The 21,407-nt window shown below is 37.8% G+C and overlaps 1 protein-coding gene across 1 annotated transcript in view; it reads left to right on the forward strand.

Moving 5' to 3' along the window:
• The window catches only part of MOSMO (modulator of smoothened), a 60,957-nt gene that overhangs the window by 33,189 nt on the left and 6,361 nt on the right, over window positions 1-21,407 (forward strand). The gene's annotated exons all lie outside the window — the stretch shown is intronic.

The raw sequence follows: 21,407 nt of genomic DNA on the forward strand, positions 1-21,407 counted from the left end.
AATGCTGGTTTAGTAAATACTGGATCATTGTCCCTAGAGGAAATATAGGGTTAGGTGCCTAGGAGTCTCTCTCTGGTCACATTTTGTCAACAAGTCACTACATTTTCTTGTTTTATGTGTGTTTCTTTAAGATTTTATTTATTTGAGAGAGAGCAAGCATGAGTGGGGGAGGAGGACAGAGGAAGAGGGAAAAGCAGACTCCCTGCTGAGCGGGGCTCTATCCCAGGACCCCAGGATCATGACCTGAGCCAAAGGCAGACACTTAACTGACTGAGCCACCCAGGCACCCCTTTATGTGTGTTTCTATTTAAAGACGCCTTATTTACTATATATTGTTGATTCAGTGTTAATGAATTTTGTGCTTAGGAACACTAGACAGCACATCGGCACTATACCTGGGTCATTTTAAACAGCAAAATCACCAACAAAAAGCACAAAAATACAAAAATGTGGCATTAAGAGAGCATAGAAAGGATACATTTTTACTGTATGGTGGCTGAAACAAGGCAGAAAATTACCTAGTTTGACTTCAGCTGGAAATGTGTGTTGGGTAACTCAATTTTTGCCGTTCTGTACATGCATTATGTCCACAAATGACCACAAAAGTGCCACAACTACTTATTTAGGGGTTACAAATAAATTTTAGTGAGTGGGCATATTTGCAAGTATGGAATCTGCAAATAATGAGGACTCAGTGTCTGAATGCATTCTAAATATTAAAACGAAAAGTAAAAATATAGGACTTTCTTGCCCCTACCATTTCCACTCCCACTCCATCTTTCCAGAAGTAACCAGTCAGTTTTCTATGCATTTACATATATGTGCACTTACAGAAATAAATATGTATTGTTTAATAAATGGATTTCATGATACATACTGTTCTACAGTTTGCTTTTTTCCTCAGGATGTCTTGGAGATCTTTCCACATCAATATGCACAGAATTGTCTCATTCTTTTTTAATATTCTGTGGTGTGCATGAACCATAATTTATTTAACCGTTCCTCTATTCATAAGTATTTAGTTTTTTCACTATTATAAATAATGTGCAGTGAACATTTTATACCTGTCTCTTTGTCCATATGTGCAGGGTTTTCTCTGGATTACATATATAAAAATGAAATTGCTAAGCAGAAATGTATATATACTTTAAATTTTGTTAGAAAGGTAATTGTGTTAGTTGGATCCTCTGGGAGGCTGACACAGAGACGTTTACTCTCAGTTTCCTCATTTAAAAAGTGGGGAAATAATAGTACCTACCACATAGTGTTGTAAAGAGATGAAATGAGCTAGCATGTCTTAAGCACTCGGAATAGTACTTGGGGAGCAGTTGGGTGGCTCAGTTGGTTAAGTGTCCAACTCTTGATTTCAGTTCAGGTCATGATCTCAGGGTCATGAGATCAAGGCCCAAGTCGGGCTCTATGCTGGGCATGGAACCTGCTTAGGATTCTCTCCCTCTGCCCCTACCCCCTTCTCTTAAAAAAAAAAAAAAAAAGAATACTTGGGACATGCTTGTACTATATAAGTATTAACTGATGTTGCTTCTGCCATCATTATTATTATTATTATTATTACTATTCCAAATTACTTTCCCAAGAGGCTATACCATTTTTTTCCCCACCATCCCAACAATGTATAAAATAGTATTCATTTCCCCATACCTTTTTCAGTACTGGATAGCATAAATCTTTCTAATTTTGGCCAATTTGATGACCAAAAAAATGGTATTTTGTCTTAATTTGCATTTCCTTATTATGAGATTGAACATCTTTTTCATATTATTGGTCACTTATTTTCATCTTCTGTTTGTATACATGAAGTTTTTAATTTTTTCTTACTGATTCCTGGGACCTATTCATAAATTACAGGTATTAAGCTATAACATAGTTGTAAATATTTTCTGCCAGTCTCACATTGTTTTTCAAATTTATTTTCCAATATTATTTGTTGTTTCTTTTGTCATAAAGGAAAAAGTTAAAATTTTGTATATCAATTTTTTTTTTCTTTACAGGTTTAGGGTTTGGGGTTTTTTTTATTTGACAGAGAGAGACACAGCGAGAGAGGGAACACAAGCAGGAGGAGAAGCAGGCTTCCCGCTGAGCAGAGAGCCCAATGCAGGGCTCGATCCAGGACCCTGGGATCATGACCTGAGCCGAAGGCAGGTGCTTAAAGACTGAGCCACCCAGGCGCCCCTGGGGTCTTACTTTTAAAAGGACTTTCCTACTCCAGAGTTGCGTGGGTAGCTCAGTCGGTTGACCCTCTGCCTTTGGCTTAGGCCATGATCCGGGGGTCCTGGGATCTAGCCCTGCATGGGGCTTCCTGCTCTACTGGGAGTCTTGCTTTTCCCTCTCCCTCTGCCCCTCCTCCCACTGGAGCTTGCTCACTCGCTCTCTCAAATAAATAAAATCTTAAAAAAAAAAAGGACTTTCCTACTCCAAACTTAGTTTTTGTTTTTGTTTTACATTTAGCTTTGTAAAGCATCTTGAATTTATTTTTATCTATAATTTAAAATAATTAGCTTCATTTTTTTCCCCCAATATAGCCAGTTGCTCCGGTACTATTCGTTGACTAGCACATTTTTTCCCTAATGCTTTGAAATGGCACTTTTACCATGTTCTAAATTCTTACACATATTAGATGGGAAGATATGGCCATTTTTGAAGGTTTTAGTAGGTGTTGTCAAATTACCCTAAGGAATGCATTTAAAAATTTGTCTTACTGGAGAATGTTTTACTGCACCCTCTCAACCTATTTTTTTGTCTAGTTTTTGTATTTTCAGTTTTTGCCCAGTTAATAGTAAAAAAATAGGAATGTTGTTTTGGTCTGCATTTCTTTGATTACTAGAGTGAACATTAAAATATATATACTTTTAATGTTCTGTATGCCATCTTCTATTCATATTCTTTGTCCATTTTTCGACTCTGGTGTTTGGTTTTATGTTGATTTGCAAGCCTCATTATATATAAAGAATATTACCCATTCATGTGTATTGCACAAAGGCTATTGTTTACCTTTAAATTACTACCGTGGTTTTTTTATTAATAGAGTCTGACTTTACAAATACAGACAGAAGGGTCTTCTCTGTTTTTAAGACCACACAGTCAACTCAAATATTTCCTTTTTTTTTTTAACTTCAATGATTTTAATTTTTATATTTATCTCCCGTTTTATTTCGGTGCATTAATTCATTTCTTTTCTAAACAGCAAGTTGATTATACAAAACAGTTTTCTAAGTTATCCGTTCTTTCCGTTGATTTCTAGTGCCATCTTGTATATAGTTGGTCTATTGAGGTGTGTTGATTCTGTTCTTTTGATTGATATATCTATTTTGTGGCTAGAGAATTCACCTTGGAAAGCACTCTGTGGAAGTGTTTTTTTCAAACACTGACCTTAAATTTGGAAGTTAAAGGAAAATCCCTCTTAAGCTAGTGTAAGTGAGATTAGTTGCACTAAGTTGTGCTTGAGTGCCTTCGGTCAACATTCTGCCTTGTGGTCTGTAAGCAACACACTTCACTAGTTCTCAAGGACATGGGAGAATGGTTGCTCTTAAGCTGCTACAAAGCTAGAGATAGAACTGTCCAAGAAGTACCAGCACCAGATACTTGCTTATTTAAAATATTAAATCCCAAAAGAAAATAGTTCCAGTGTTATTTCTTGCCAAATGTAATTGGATGTTCCTTTTTAGGTCTGATCGTATCTTTGAATAGAAGCAAGTATTGAAAGTAAACCTATCTGTAGAACAGGAATCTCAAAATATCTAAGATAAAATATCTGTAGCTCAAATCATAGGCAAATGGCTAGTTTCTTTAATATTTAAAGAGCTCTTCTACTTAAGTAGGGAAATATGAACAACTCAATTTTAAGAAGCAAAGGTTATGAACACATGATTTCAGTAAAGTTTCTACAGCTGGCCCTTCAAGTTGTTCCATCTCTGGTAAGAGAATACAAATTAAAAATATAGTGAGATGCCATTTTTCACATATATTGGCAGAGATCAAAAAGGTTGATAAATGTTGTATTAGTGAAGATATGATGAAATAAATAGGACTTGCTGGTTGAGGGTACATTAATATAACTTCCGTAATACAATTATGGAAGGACAATTTGGCAATATCTATCATTTTATATGCACATACTGTTTAACCCAGAAATTTTATTTCTAAGAATTTATTCTACAGATACAGTTTCATGTGTGAAATGAATTTTGTAGCAAATATATAAGGCTATTCATTGCATTAGTGTTTGAAATAGGAAAAGGGTAGAAATAATCTAGTAAGGGGAAATACTAGAGAGTCCCCTCAGTATAAAACTGTATAAATAAAATTTGGCATATCTGTATGCTAGCATACTATGAAGCCATTTTTTTTTTTTTAAGATTTTATTTATTTGAGACAGAATGAGAGAGAGAGAGCACATGAGAGGGGGGAGGGTCAGAGGGAGAAGCAGGCTCCCTGCCGAGCAGGGAGCCCGATGCGGGACTCGATCCAGGGACTCCAGGATCATGACCTGAGCCGAAGGCAGTCGCTTAACCAACTGAGCCACCCAGGCGCCCCTATGAAGCCATTTTAAAAGAGTGAGGCAACTCTATGTATTCTAATGTATAAACTTCTCCATAATATATTATGAAGTAAAACAGCAAGGCACAAGCAGTATCAGGTGTTGGTAAGGATATAGAGCAACTGGAACACGTGTACTGCTGGTAGAATCACTAGTAAATTTAAAGGTGCATGTGCTTTATGACGTAGTAGTTTATTCTTGTCAATAAATTCTAGAGGAACTCTTGCTCATTTGCCTAGGAAACATAGTACCATTTATAATCTTGAAAACAAAACAACAGCAACAGCCCACTAGAAACACCTGAAATATCTGGTGTAGAGTAAACAAATTTTAGAATACTGTACAGCAGTGCAGATGAATGAATTACAGCTACGCACAACACTCTGAATGAATCTTAGTTGTGTGGGGTAAGAAAAGCAAGTCATGTAAGTATACATATAAGAATATTCTGTGGGGCGCCTGGGTGGCTCAGTCGTTAAGCATCTGCCTTCGGCTCAGGTCATGATCCCAGGGTCCTGGGACCGAGCCCCGCATAGGGCTCCCTGCTCCACGGGAAGCCTGCTTCTCCCTCTCCCACTCCCCCGCTGCTTGTGTTCCCTCTCTCACTGTGTCTCTCTCTGTCAAATAAATAAACAAAATCTTAAAAAAAAAAAATTCTGTTCATATGAAGTTTGGAAACAGTAAATATGTTGTTTAGGAAAAAAATTACAAAACTACAAGCAAGGAAATTAATAAGCACAAAATCAAGGAAAGTGATTACCTCAGGGGAGAGGAAAGGAATTAGGGAGAGCATATAGAGGATCAAAAAATAATCTTTTTTTTTTTTCCTTAAAATTGGCATGTGGTATGTGGGTACATGAGTGTTCATTATATCATGGATTTTTTTGAACCTTATGTATATTTTATAAATATTCTTTATATTTACTAATACTTTTTGGAAAGCAAGATGTAAAACATATAATATGTTACTATGACTACATGGGCATTTTTATAAGTAAGGAATGCGCACACACGTTTAATCATACATTATCTCTAAAGATACAGAAGAAACTGGTAAACGTGTTTGTTGCTTCAAGGAAAAGCAACTGGGTGGTTGGAGGCCAGTCATTGAAAAGAAATCTACTTATTGCTCTACACTACACCTTTTGTAAAACCTTTTGCATTTTTGTAGCATGTGTATATAGTACATACTCATATTTTAGCTTAAAAATGTGCATAGGAAAAGGAAAGGAAAGTCATTTATCATTTATGAGATGGCTGGAGAAAGTCAGACATTAATTGTCACTTGCATAGTCTTTTTTTTTTCCTTCAAGTCTCTATTGCTACTTCCTTCTTCTCTTTTCAAATTAGACAAACAGAATTATGAGGGTCTCTTTATTTACATTTCACTATAAGAATACCAGGAACCAGTATATACCCTAGGCCACATCTCAACTAACAGTTGGCTGGCCATGTTAAAAATACATTTCTCATTCTATTTTAGGAATACCTTTAATTTATGAAATAAATGAGCACATTTTCAGGATATGTCACTAAAATGTAACATGTTTTGCTGGCTTATTTAAGAGAATACTTTTTTCTATTTCCCCTCCTCTCAAATAGTTAGAAAATTAACTAGTGTCAGGGGCCCAGGAAAGTAAAATGAAAAATAACTATACCCTAATTTATCTTTTCTTTTGGAGGGAGAAAATAATGTGATAAAATGTGGGTTGTTAATTAATAGTCACAAAAATTATATAGAACATTCACTGTTCATTCAGTTAATATTTATTAAGGGCATTTTCTGATGGTGATTGATGTTGAGTACCTTTGCATGTGCCTGTTGACCATTTATGTATCTTCTTTGGAAAAATTTCTATTCAGGTACATTTAATTGGATTATTTGTGGGGTTTTTGCTATTGAGTTGTATGAGTTCCTTATATATTTTAGATATTAACCACTTATCAGATACACGGTTTGCAAATATTCCTCCCATTCTGAGGTTGAAATGAAAATGAAAAGGTTGCCTTTTCATTTTGTTGATTGTTTCCTTTCCTGTGCAGAAGCTTTTTGGTTTAAGTAGTCCCACTTGTCTATCTTTGGTTTTGTTGCCTTTGCTTTTGTTGTCATTTCAAAAAAAATCATTGCCAAGACCAGTGTCAAGGAGCTTTCTTCTAGGGATTTTATAGTTTCAGGTCTTAGATTTAAGTCCATAATCCATCTTGAGTTAATTTTGTGCATGATGTAAGCTAGCGGTCCAGTTTCATTCCTCTGCATGTGGATATCCAGTTCTCCCAACACTGTTTATTAAAGAGACCATCCCCATTGTGTGTTCTTGGTGCCCTTGTCCAAAGATTGGTTGACTGTATATGCATGGATTTATTTCTGGGCTCTATATTCTGCTCCATTATTAGTCCCTTTATCTGTTTTTATGTGAGTACTACACTGTTTTTGGTAACTATAGGTTTGCAGTGTAATTTGAAATCAGGAAGTGTGATGCCCTCCAGCTTTGTTCTTCTCAAGATTGCTTGGCCATTTGGAATCTTTTGTGGTTTCATATGAACTTTAGGATTGTTTTTTCTGTTTCTGTGAAAAATACCACTGGAATTTTGGTAGGGATTGCATTGAATCTGTAGATCACTTTAGGTAGTAAGGTCATTTTAACAATATTTTCTCCTTGATCATTAGGGAAATACAAATCAAAACCACAGTGAGATCTCACCTCACATCTGTTAGGATGGTTATTATCAAAAAGACAAGAGATAACAAATGTTGGTGAGGACGTGGAGAAAAGGGAACCCTGTACATAACTGGTGGGAATGTGAATTGGTATAACCACAATGGAAAACATTATGGAGGTTCTAAAGAAAAGTAAAAAAGCTACCATATGATGGAGCAGTTCCACTTCTGGTTATGTATCTCAAGTAAACGAAATCAGTATCTTGAAGAAATACCTGCACTCCGTGTTCATTGTAACATTATTCACATAGCCAAAATATGGAAACAGATCTAAGAGTCCATCAACAGATAAATGGATACAGAAACATGGTATATATGTATAATGGACTATTATTCACCCATTAAAAAAGAAGGAAATTCTGGCATTTGTGACAAAATGGATGAAACTGGAGGGCATTATACTATACTAGGTGAAATAAGTCAGAGAAAGACAAATACTATATGGTGTCATTTGTATACAGAATCTTTTTTTTTTTTTTTAAAGTTGCACTTCTAGAAACAGTAGAATGGTAGTTGCCAGGGGCGGGGATGGAGGGAGGGAAATAGGGAGATGTTGATCAAAAGTTACAAACTTTCAGTTATCAGATGAATAAGTTCTTGGGATCTAACGTACAGCATGGTGACTGTAGTTTCTAATACTCTACTGTGTACTTGGAATTTGCTAAGAGAGTAGATCTTAAGCATTCTCACCAGGAAAAAAATGTGTGAGTCATTGGCTTATAGGTGATAATTGAATCTGTGAATCTGAGATTGCCTAGAAAGAATGTGGAGACATAAAAGGTGACTTGGGAATGAACTTGAAGATCATTAATGATGTTTTTTATAATTTTTGTTATTGACAAGGTTTGGTTTTATAAGAATGTACTTTGTAATAACCTTGGTTGTTTCAACGAGGCTGTTGTGATATAATAACAGATGTATCTGTCCCTCTTGCCAGATGCATCTGTCATCTATTTGTATATTATCAATTATTTACTCAGTGACTAGATTTTGCAATGAGTTAATCTTCCAAGAGTAATGCAATTGATATTTTCTAAGCATCTGAATCAGGAATGAGTTTTGTTTAAATAAGGAATGAAGAACTATTCTTACAATGTATTTGTTCTTTAAGTGATTAAGGAGATATCATCTTTAGCTATCTTTCCAGATAGTAAGGAAAGCAGTCTTTTTCCGTGAGCCATTGGTAATCTCCTTATAGACAGCTTTAAAAACAATGAAAGTGTATTATTCTGGTGCCCTGCCTGATATAGTCTCTGATTACCTAAGTCTCAGTTTGGGGTTAGAACGGTAGGGTATGCTCCCTCTGCTGCTAAATAGTCACAGAAGGCAGGATAAGAAGTTGATAAATTGGACTCTGTCAAATTTAAAACATTTATCCTTCAAAAACCATTGTTAAGAAAATTTAAAGGCAAGGGGCACCTGGCTGGCCCAATCAGTAGAGCTTGTGATTCTTGATTTGGGGTTGTGAATTTGAGCCCCACGTTGGACGTAGAGTTTACTTTAAAAAAAAAAAAAAAGGGAAGACTAAGGGAAAATATCTGTAAAGGAAAGGAAAAGGGTGAATTTCTCCTTCCTTAGCTTTTTGTTTTATTCAGGGCCTCAGTGGATTGGATGATGCATACCCACACCACCACACGTCTATGCAAAGACCTGTATGCAGAGGTTTGTAGTTTGTAGCAGTTTATTCATAATAGCAAACAATGTATGATTCTATTTATATGAAATTCTACAAGAGGCAAAACTATAGTAATAGAAAGCAGGTCTATCTTGGGAGCTTGGGGGGAAGGGATTGACTGCAAAGGATTACGAGGGAATTTTTTGTGGTGATACTCTGTGTCATGACTGAGATGACTGTACAGTTGTCAAAACTCATTGAATTATACACATAAAATGGCAAATTTCATTGTATCTAAAGTATACCTCAATAAAGCTAATTTAAACAATTGTGAAGACTTAACAGAAACCCTTTAGGAAATAATTCATTTGTAAAATAGGGCATAGACCTAAAGTAGTGAAGTTTCTTGCTCAAAATTCCATGAATAGTGTGCCTGTGGTTAGAGTGCATATCTCCAGCTTCCTAGGCTCATAGGCAGCACAATTCTCTTGGCATTAGATCACATCCTGCTATCTATTGTTACAAAGGTAAAACTCAGGTTTTTCCTTCCTGTGTGGGCAAAAACCCAGTTCTTCCCTACCATGTCTTTCTTTCCTGTGAGTCTCCTTTACTATTCACAGCACACTTCACTTCTGACACTTCTGGTCACCAAATGTGTAAAGGTTCTCCCCCTCCCCCGCCACAACAGGCAGTTCTCTGTGACACGAGCTGGGTGTCCTACAATTTTACTCAATTCTGACACTACCCAAAGATAATGTTAGATCCCACAGGTTAAGGGCTCACTCCCACAAGACTGCCCTTCCCACCCCGCCCCCCAAACATACGCTTCAGATGCCAGTCACAAGCCCTGTGCTTTCACCAACTGGCTAAAAATTGGAGGTTCCAGTGACCCCCTATTTGGGTTCAATTAGTTTACTAGAGTGGCTCACAGAACTCAGGGAAACACTTACTTTGGTTTACCAGTTTATTATCAAAGGACATAGGATATATAAAGGATATAGATGAACATAGAGATGAAAGATGCATAGGGCAAGGGATGTGGGAAGGGCCATGGAGCTTCCATGATCTCTCTATGCATACTCCTCTTCTGCTACCAACCTGGAAGCTCTCCAAACCTTGTACTTTTGAGATTTTATGGAGGCTTCATCACGTAGGCATGATTTTCATCCCTTTTCTCAAGAGAAGGGGTGAGGGGGCAGGGCTGAAGAGTCCAAGCTTCTAATCATGGCTCCATCTTTGCCTTGACCAGCCCTCATCCAGGAGTCTAATGAGTTGCCTCATTAGAACAAAAAACACTACTATCACCCAGGAAATTACAAAGGTTTCAGGAGCCCTGTGTCAGGAACAAAGGTCAAAGACCAATATAAGAACATGAGATGGTCCTAGTTGGAAATTACAAAGATTTTAGAGGCTCAGAGGTAGAGACCAATATATATATTTTCTTTTATCTCACAATTATGCTTTATCATTTTCTTTTGAGTGTTCATCTTAGGTCTCTGTGTATATTATAATCTCTGGAAATACAAGGATCAGGTCTATGTTTCTCTTCATACTTCCCACATTGTATTGCACAGAGCATGTGCTCAGTATTTGCTGAATGAAGGAAAGCTTGGCGTAGTGCACCATGCCCCCCAGACTTGGACAGAAAAGTCAGGAATATCTCATGGCATAGTGCCAGGCTTTTCAAATTCAGCAGAGACCTTCTCTAATGTATGGTTTCCTTAGACCACCACATCTTGGCTTAGGAGTTCACAGCTACCACAAATGTAAGCTAATTAATGGGAGATTGTTGTTTTATATATTTCTATGAAAGCTTAGGTAGTGTTTTCAGACGTTGGAAATTGAGGGAGATATCAGTTTACATTTTCAATCTGAAGCCAAATATAACTGCAGTGAGAATACAAACTCCTCTTAAAGATTAAATAGAAGAGCAGCTGTCAGAATCGGAACTTTTGTCTTTCTCCAAAGCTCTCCATTCTTAAATCCATCCTCTTTTATAATTAAGGGACCGTGCTAACAGCACAGAATAACACTCATCTCAGTGTTAAACTCACTTCCCTTGCATTTTCTAGACTCTAGACTTTTACAACTCTGATTCACTTTTAAATAATTCAGTAGATCTACACGAATTGAACACTTATTTATGATATTTTTCATCTAAACCCAAGAGAGAACAATAAATTTAAAAAGAAGGTGGAATCCCACAGATGGTTTCCTCCCTTAAAGTAAAAATACATACTTTTGGTGAAAGAGCAATATATCATCAATAACATTTAACATTTACCAACTTGGGCACCTGGGTGGCTCAGTCGGTTAAGCATCTGCCTTCAGCTCAGGTCATGATCTCAGGGTCCTGGGATCGAGTCCCGCACTGGGCTCTCTGCTCAGCGGGGAGTCTGCTTCTCCCTCTGCCTCCGCCTCTCACTCATGTTCTTTCTCTCTCAAATAAATAAATAAAATCTTAAAAAAAAATTTACCAACTTACTACTCTGTACCAGGCATTTGTTCTAAGTGTTTTATGCATATTCCCTCTCATAATCTGTACCAACACTATGAGGTCATTTTGTTGTTATCCTCATTTATAGTTGAGGAAACTGAGGCACACAGAGGTTAAATAACTTGCCTAAAATCTCACTACCAGTAAGTGGTGGGGCCTGGAATCTGAATCCAGAGCCTGAATTCTACCACTGTGATATGATATCTCCCAGTTAAGTCAATGGATATGTGACTAAATAATTTAGAATGTGATTTTTTTATCAGAATTATTTTACTTATGTAAATTAAGGGAGTACAATTTATTGAAGAAATGATTTCGAATTATGTAATATTGAGATTATCAACTAGTTGGCAAAAGTTATTTTGACAGGCCTGGAAGTCATACAATGGAACCTTTGCTATACCCTCAGGAAAGTTATTTATTTATTATGACATACCCTACAGAGTCCTTTCCAAGAAGGTGATGGGGTGCACATTTTCTGTACAATGCCAATAAGACAAATATGAGTGCTTATTGTAATGTTTGAGAGTAGACTTTAAATAACCAAAAAGTTCCTTAGAGATAGGAAACAGGGAATCTTTTTTTCTTGAGACTAAGAAATTGGGTTATTTCTTTAAGGAGGATGAGCTGGGAGTGGCATATTCCTTGAACATTTACGAGAAATGTGGGTGTGGGAGGAAGCTATATTTTAGAGTGAGTAAAACTCAGAGGAGTCACTCCTCTGAACTGACAAAAATATTGTCTCCCACTTTGGATTGACCTCCTGTGAAGAAGGTTCCTCTTAGACTCACTGTCACTATGCTTACAAAGTTGTAATTAAGTCTGCTCTGATATAAATCTAAATGTTTCTGATGGTATTTTTAGGAATACTGTTCTTTATTTAGTGAATGGTGTTCAAGAAGTCAGCATCCTGTGGTAGGAATAGTTCAGGGGTGGTTAACTGAAAACCTTAGTTTTAGTCCTGGCACTGCTAGTTACTTTGTATCCTTGGACTTAGCAGCCTCGGGGCCTCAGTATTCTTCAAACCCTAACTTGGGGAGATTAGGACTGATGATCTCTGAGATCCCTTCTAGCTCTAAATTCCCTAATTTTATGGCTCTTTTTGGCCAGGAATCTTGCATGATTTTATTTTATTTTATTTTTTAAGATTTTATTTATTTATTTGATAGAATGAGATAGAGAGCATGAGAGGGGGGAAGGAATCTTGCATGATTGAGAGCCACTCTTTTCTGCTGCATTGCTTGTTTACTTCTTGATCATTGTGCACAGATGAACCTTTTCAGTGATTGAAGGCTGTAGAGTTATTAATGTTCAGCCCTTTTGTTAAAATACTTTTGTAAATTCTGCAACACTTTTCTGCCCACAAAAACAATTTGGCCTACCAAATTTGTTTGATTTTATCCCCTTTACCAGTTTCCTCTCCCTTAAACCAGCTCACTTTTACATGTAAAACATGGAGACTACTCATTTAGTGAAATGAATGTTAAACTTGTTTTGGGTTTTTTCAGTCAGGGAAGAAACAATAAGTATTCCAGTATGATCTGCTGAATTCTTCCACGGTGGCTTCTCATGCTACTTTAGTTGAAATGGAGTAGAAAATGTAGACACAGTTATTTAAGTTCCATTTTCGTTCTTTACCTGATTTACTTTATTCTAATTTCTTTGGCATTCTCTAATTTATTTTAGATCCAGAGCATGTGCTTAAATTCATACATGATTGAAAGATTTCCATGTATAAGCGCAATTAGTGCATTTTGTTTAAATCTCATATGTAACACTCTGTAAACATTTGAGAATTTTAAAATATAAAGTAAATGCACAGGGGCGCCTGGTTGGCTCAGTCGGTTAAGCATCCTACTCTTGATTTCAGCTCAGGTCACGATCTCAGGGTTGTGAGATCAAGCCCCACATGGGGCTCTGCGCTGGGCATGGAGCCTGCTTAAGATTCTCTCCCTCTGCCCCTCCCCCTCCCTCTCTTAAATAAATAAAGTGAATGCACATTTTTTTAAAGGGCAGAATTGTATGACTTAATCTACACTCAGATAAGACAGTGAAAAGTACAAGGGTTCTCAACCCCACTCCACCCTCCAATCCTATTCAACCAAAGTAGGCCACTCCTAGCCATGTGATAAATACTCTTCCACATATTTTTCATACACTGTATAGACAGTTTAAACATTGTGGTTAGCTTTTCCTTAATGACTTCATGCATTATATATTAAGGGCTTCATTGATTGGGATTGTAATAGGACAGATTCTGGTACCATATTGTACTTGTCGACAAGGTGGATTTTAAAATAGAAATTCACTGCTAGTTTATGTTTAATGTATTTATAGGATTAGACCCAAGACCACGTTAATGGAGCAAGGGCTGATAGAATACACTACAATGAGAGGACAGTGTTGGTATGATTTAGTCAATTTTAAAATGAGATGACCTCTGAACTACAGTCTTACTTGCAAACAGCTGGTAACAGTTGTATTTTAAGAAGAGATAGAACAGCCAGTGGAGTTTAAAGGAAAAGAAAATCAAACTAAAAAGATTAATGATTGTTCTCTATTTACTTGCTATCTAACAAAACATTTTGTGATTTCATTCTATTAGCATTCTCAATCTCAATGTTTCCAGCTTGCTATTCCTATAAAATCTGTCCCCAGAGCTTTTGTTTCAGCAAGTCTGAACTTGCCTTATGCTTCATCTTCAACCTGAATGATACACTAAAGCAGTTGGGCAGAAAGTGATGTCCTGAGTACTTTTTATGACTAGCAGCCATGGCAACCATCAGATGTCAACCTTTTTATTTTGGAATATGAGTTTCATGAGTGTACTATTGTGTTAAATTATTTTGTCTACTACTGCCCTGTGTATGTATTTTTTAACTAAAACAAAAATCTCACTTACTTCCCTGAAGACATGTAATAGTTATTTAGTGCTTACAGTTGCAGTTGCTTACAAGTATTATCTCATCATCTAATTTAATTCTCACAGAAACCTAAATGTTAAGTCATATTACTTTTCTGCTGAAGCAAGTTTAGGAAAATTAAGGGACTTGCTCAAGTGTGTCCAAAGCTGAGATTCAAATTGTGACTTGTTGGGTTTAACTCCTGTGATAATGGACCAGGGACTTCTGAAAATCTGCTCCTCCATAAATGCAATAAGAATACTGGCAAAAATTGTCAGATCAACTTTCTCAGAACTCCGGAAATTAACTAAGGCTCACAGCAATCCAAGGAGCATTTATTAAGAAAATCACCCGAATCGGGCGCCTGGGTGGCTCAGTTGATTAAGTGACTGCCTTCGGCTCAGGTCATGATCCTGGAGTCCCGGGATCGAGTCCTTCATCAGGCTCCCTGCTCAGCGGGGAGTCTGTTTCTCCCCCTGACCCTCCCCACTCTCATGCTCTCTCTATCTCATTCTCTCTCTCAAATAAATAAATAAAATCTTTAAAAAAAAAAAAAAAGAAAATCACCCAAATCTTGGCAAGAACAGCAAGCTTTGTGGCAGTTTAAATTGTGCTAATCACACACCCCCTCTCAGCTACATAGTAGCCTTGAAAGCCAGTAGCCTTGCAAGTTTGGTAGCAGTGTAAACCAGCAGCTCAGCAACCACTTGAGATGGCAAAAGGGTCTGGTGCTCCTTAAAGCCCCATCCTCAGAGAATTGCTACCATTTGATATGTCAGCTCACTGAGAATCTCCTCAGGCCTTACCTTTATTGGACCAGATTGAGAGCTTGCTCTGTCTCACCCCCAGGACATTTGTTAAAAGCAATCAGCACTAGTTGTTTAACATTGCAGGTACGTGGGGCACCTGGGTTGCTCAGTCAGTTGGGCGTCTGCCTTGGGCCTGGGTCATGATCTCAGGGTCCTGGGATCAAGCCTCATGTTGGGTTCCCTGCTCAGTGGGGAATCTGCTTGTCCCTCTCCCTCTATCCCTCCCCAACCTCCCCCCCATTCACGTGCTCTTTCTCAAATAAATAAATAAATTTTTTAAAAATTGCGGGTACCGGAGGTTGTTTGACATTAACAAAAGGCTAACTAAAAAACATAAAGGAAAAACTGGGGAACAGGATGTCCAAAGGAGTCTTTGAAAAACTCCAACATATTCCTAGGAATCTAGAAGGCTCTACACATATTTAGGGCTTTTCACATATCCAGGATAGGTGTTTTTTTTTTTTAAGATTTTATTTATTTGACAGAGAGAGACACAGCAAGAGAGAGTACACAAGCAGGGGGAGTGGGAGAGGGAGAAGCAGGCTTCCCACTGAGCAGGGAGCCGGATGTGGGGCTCGATCCCAGGACCCTGGGATCATGACCTGAGCCAGAGGCAGACGCTTAACGACTGAGCCACCCAGGCACCCCGCAGGATGGGTCTTAATCTGTTGCCTCTAGCTAAATTTGAGGCTCTGTGCAAGCAGGAAGTGAGTACTAAGGCAGAGTTGTTAATTGCCTGTTGGAGCATTGAAAATGTACCACAACAGACACAGACAGCAAAGGCTGAGAGACACACTGATTCAAGGCATTTAAAGAAATCTTATTCCAGGGGTGCCTGGGTAGCTCAGTCAGTTAAGCATCTGCCTTCAGCTCAGGTCATGATTCTGGAGTCCTGGGATCAAGCCCAACATCCGGCTCCCTGCTTAGTGGGGAGTCTGTTTCTCCCTCTCCCTTTGCCCCTCCCCCTTCTCGTGCTCTTTCTCTCTCTCTCTCAAATACATAATAAAAAAAGTCTTTAGGGGCTCCTGGGTGGCTCAGTTGGTTAAGCGGTGCCTTCGGCTCAGGTCATGATCCCAGGGTCCTGGGATCAAGCCCCACATAGGGCTCCCTGCTCTGTGGGGAGCCTGTTTCTCCCTCTCCCTCTGCCTGCTGCTCTGCCTATCTGTGCTCTCTCTCTATGTCTGTCAAATAAAGAAATAAAATCTTTAAAAAAAAATCTCATTCCAGCCATTAGCTGACTACTAAGCTAATGGAACAGAGACTTCAGAGGCCACACACAACAATGATCCAAACTTTACAGAGCTATTCCAGGAAAGTCAGTAAACAAACAGTAACAACAGGGGCGCCTGGGTGGCTCAGTCGTCAAGCGTCTGCCTTTGGCTCAGGTCATGATCCCGGGGTCCTGGGATCGAGCCCCGCATCGGGCTCCCTGCTCTGCAGGAAGCCTGGTTCTCCCTCTCCCTCTGCCCCTGTTTGTGTTCCCTCTCTCGCTGTGTTTCTCTCTCTGTCAAATAAATAAATAAAATCTTTAAAAAAACAAAAACAGTAACAACAGCAAACCCTAGGGACAGGAGGATTTGATTTCCATAGTTGTCACATTGTAATATTTTACATTTTCAATCTTCGACTAAAAATTAAAAGACACACAAAGAAACAGGGAGGTATGGCCTACACACAAGAAAAATAAAAGCAGTCAATAGACACTGCCCCTCAGGAAGCCCAGACATTGGGCTTATTAGACAAAGAGTTTAAATCAGCTCTTATAAGTATGTTCCAAAAAATAAAGGAAACCATATATACAGACTTAAAGTAAGAAAACAATGTCTCATCACATAGAGAATATCTAATAAAAAGATGGAAATTATATAAAGAAAATAGAAATTCCTGAGCAATAACAGAAATGACAAATTGGTAGAAGACTCAGCAAATTCGAAGACAAGTCAATTGAAATGATTTAACCTGAGAAGCAGAAAAACAATAAAAAATGAAAAGAGCAATTGAGAGACCAATCAAACATTATCAGGTCTTCCAGCACTTACATAATGGGAGTCCCAGAAGGAGAAAAGAGAAAGAAAGGGGTTGAAAGAATATCTGAAGAAATAATGACTCAACTCTCCCCAAATTTGATGAAAAATTTAAATCTGCACATTGAAGAATCTCAACGAATTCCAAGTAGGATAGATTTTAAGTAATCCACCCACAGACAAATCATAGTCAAAAAACAAAGACATAAAATCATGAAAACAGCAGGGGAAAAGTGAATTTTCATATACACAGGATCCTGTATACTACTAACACCTGACCTCTCATCAGAAGCCGTGTCATCCCACTGCTCTCTGTAGCCAGGTTGGCCAGCGCTTACTGGACATGATTAGCTCTGACAGACTCTGTTGGGCTTGTGTGTCTGCTTTACAAGCCCTGTGTTTCCGATTTTCTGTGGCACAGCTTTTATTTGTAATGATGACATGCCTTATAATCATCCTCATTGTGGCAACAGACATGCTCAGACTGGCTCTGTTAACTCTTTTCAGCAGTGTCTGGATCTATAGATGATGAGAGTCAAAAGCCTCTTTAGTTAAGATACCCCACTCAACAGGATAAGACTCATTATGACTTCCTTTTGTGTGTAATGATACACAGGTGAGCTTCTGAGAGGCATGTGGGATGCTGTATGTAGTTCCTAGTTTGGTTTCCTTTTTCCTATTGTGTGCAAGTCTTTTATTTGGCTGGATTGGTTACCTAGGAAACAGCTGCAGGGTAAAGATGGATTGGCTGTTTGAGAAATGGAACTACAGGCCCCTTACAGCAGCAAAAGACCTGTTGGATAAAACAAAACAAAAATCAGTGAATGGCTGAGCTTGTGCCTAATTATTAATTAGTGTGCTTTAGGAAATTACACCAAGACAAGGCCTGTAGAAGAAGCTATTTAATGCTATCTGATTTTAAATTTAGGTTGTTTTTCATTCTTTTAAGTTCACCAGTTGCTTATTAATTCATGCTTTGTGCCCACCGCTGTAGGCCATCCTGGGGGTTACCAATGAAGTAGAAGGGTCAGTTCCTTCCTAAAAAACCCATTTTCTGTTTGAGGTAAAAAAAAAAAAAAAAAAAAAAAGTTACCTTAAAATCAAGTACACGATTGTGTGTGATGTGTCCAGGGAATTTGGAGGATATAAAAAATCTTGGCTAGTCAACATAAGAGGTGGATTTGAATCTACAAGTAGGAGATAATTCTTTGAGGTAGAGGATGAGATTTAAAGACCGGTGTGAGTTTGGGTACTAACAGTACCTGAATTTACAAGATGTAATAGTAGCAGCGCAGGTACTTTTGCAGATCCCTTTCCCCAGACAGCTTATGGAAAATATGTGACTATGATATAAACTATGTTGACCTAGAGTCTTACTCATGAAAAAGAACTTCAACAGTGTTGACTCTTTGTACTCGCCTGTATGATTTATTTAAGGAAAGTCTGTTTTCACTGAAAGTGTGACAGAGTATTAGTTTTTGGAATCCCGACCACCATAACAATGCTGGGCACAAAGACATTCAATAATTCACAATTTTGTGAATTGATTTTCTTATATACAGCATATCTTACGGCTATCAGCTAGCTTTAGCTTTCTTTTCTTCCAGAATGTAGCTGCAGAATATTTGGTCTCGATTTGTGGTAATAAGGACTTTTGTAATTACAGGAACATAATTCTTCTTTTAAAACTGAACATCTGTCAGGTTATTTCCATTTGCTTTGTGGAAGTGATAGCTCTCATTTTCATTTTCATTTTCTTGTTCTATTTCTATTCACCTGGTGTGGTATGCCAGTCAGGAGGGGAAGCAGGAACAATCCCACTCAGAAAGCTTAACAATCTACAGGCAGAGGAGGTTATGTTAAATTTGAGCCCTAACTAGCTCTTGGCCATGTCCATAAATGGAAAGTAAGAGGTAACATAAGATACTCAGAAATATTTTGAAGGAGAGATATTTTAGTTATGATTTACTGAACCTACAATTTTACATATTTGCTAGCAAAAAGTAATTGTCAAATGTAAATCTAAGTCCATTAGTTATATACAGTTACCAATAAAACTTTCTTTGTATTTTAAATTAAGTTGTAAAGAAAGTTACTACTGTAATCAGAATCCACAATATTGCATTTTTCAGAGGATCTTTCATTGCCTGTTGTCTATTTTTATAGCAATTACAGTTTTATAAATGGGATAGGGACTATAGAGGGTAATTTGTTAGAAGTCTTTTGCTGATGGGCTCCCTGCTCCATGGGAAGCCTACTTCTCCCTCTCCCACTCCCCCTGCTTGTGTTCCCTCTCTCGCTGTCTCTCTGTCAAATAAATAATTAAAATCTTTAAAAAAAAAAAAAGTCTTTTGCTGAATGATCAAGAGTAATTTCCTGTTCATTCTTGAGCACTGCTGTGAATACCTTATTTCCAAAATTATAATAAAATGCTTTATCATAATTAGACACCCTCTGTCCCCCAAGTTTTCTTTTCAAGGAAACTTTTTAGTGTTTTAATTTAAAAACAATTATTCAATTCACCCCTACCCTTTGCTTTCTCTGGTTCAAGCAATTACTATGATTTTTTTTTTACTATGATAATTTTAAGATTGGCAATTAAGTGTCAAAACTTTGAACTGATTTACTTTTCTTCGACCTACTAAGTCACTGAGCTCCAAGCAGCAGCTAGAAAGAGGGATAGTGTGTGGCATTATTATGAAGGTTTGCTCACTTTCTATTCCCCTCCAAACCCCCATCCGCCTCCATCCTGCCAGAGATGATCCTACAGTTATAATGCTGTTTGCACCTTTGCGGAGATCACAAGATGGACCTAATTATTGGATGATTTGAGAGAAAAGGGTACTCTTTGAGTACTCTTCTTCTTCCAGTCAACCAAAAGAGTCAGAATTAGCATTAGAGGGGGAGAGTTTTGAGAGAACTGATCTTTTGCTTCATTTTCTTTGAACACATTGCTTTGTTTCTAAAAGTGTATCAATGGCAAAACTCAGGTTGCAGGAGAGCCCCCTACCTCCAGCAGCCCCACCTACCCACACATACATCTGTATACACACATCCAGCTCTGCTGTCTGCTCCCACCAAGGCAGCTTCCCAAAACGCCTCTCATCGGAATTTTACTGACTGTCCTCAAAAAAGGCACTTGTTTGTGCAAGTGCTGTGATTTTGAGGTTAATGTCTTTTTGTTGTTGGTGTTGTCATTATTTTTGTTCAAACTGAGAAAATAATTAGGACTTAAAAAAAATGCAGAAATCTGTTATGTTCCAGAAATTTCTTACGTTTTAGGCAACAGTGTTCCCATTTGCAGTTGCTCTTTTTCACTCAAAAGTAACGTTTTAATTGTTCTTAATGGGGAAGAGAATAAAGTAAGTATTTTCACCGTATCTAGTTTTCTGTAAATTAATTCACCCCAAATTTGATAGAGGGGTTCCCTGGGTTTGACATAAGAACATGTTTATGTGAAAATAGCACCTGATGTTTTACAAAAATCACCATCATGTTATTTAAATGGGAGAGGGGGCATTTGAAAAATTACCACTAATGCCTTTATGCTTTTCTGCTGAAGCATGCTAGTAATGGTTTAGCAATCTGAACACTTGTGCATTGCACAGAAATTGTTGAACTTACCACGAGGAGGAACCTACTAGTTTTCCCAACATTTTCTTGAATTTAATGGAAGTGTTTATATTATAATATTCTTAGGCCTTTTTTTTAGATTTTACTTGTTTATTTATTTTAGAGAGAGAGTTCGCAAGCGGGGGGAGGAGCAGAGGGAGAGGGAGAGAGAGAATCTCAACCAGACTCCATGCTGAGTACGGAGCCCAACATGGGGCTCATTCCCAGGACCCTGAGATCATGACCTGAGCCGAAACCAAGAGTCTGACACTTAACCAACCGAGCCACCAAGGTGCCCCTATTCTTAGGCCTTTTAACTTTAATAAAATATATTCGTTCTAATACTTAATCCGTTATTTAATTTTATCTATATATTATGACTAGACATATTTCAAGTTTGTCTTCAGATTCCTGAAAAGTGTTTTTCTCCTCATCCAAAATCAAATAATATGCGGTAAGTCTTGGATCTGAGAATAGAAAAGTTCCAGGTCTTTCGGCTAGTATGTAAGCTCAGCAAGACCAGGAGCCTCATCTGTCCTGTTCATAGTTATTTCCCTGGAGCCCAGAACATTGCCTGATACAAGTACTCAGAAAAGTATTTGTTTAATGAATGACTGAAAGAACTGTGTTTGTGGTTTTTGCGAGTTTTTTTTAAGTTCACTTTGTATGTTAA

The sequence above is a fragment of the Phoca vitulina genome, unplaced genomic scaffold (assembly GCF_004348235.1).
Source record: "Phoca vitulina isolate PV1807 unplaced genomic scaffold, GSC_HSeal_1.0 scaffold90, whole genome shotgun sequence".
Lineage (NCBI taxonomy): Eukaryota > Metazoa > Chordata > Mammalia > Carnivora > Phocidae > Phoca > Phoca vitulina.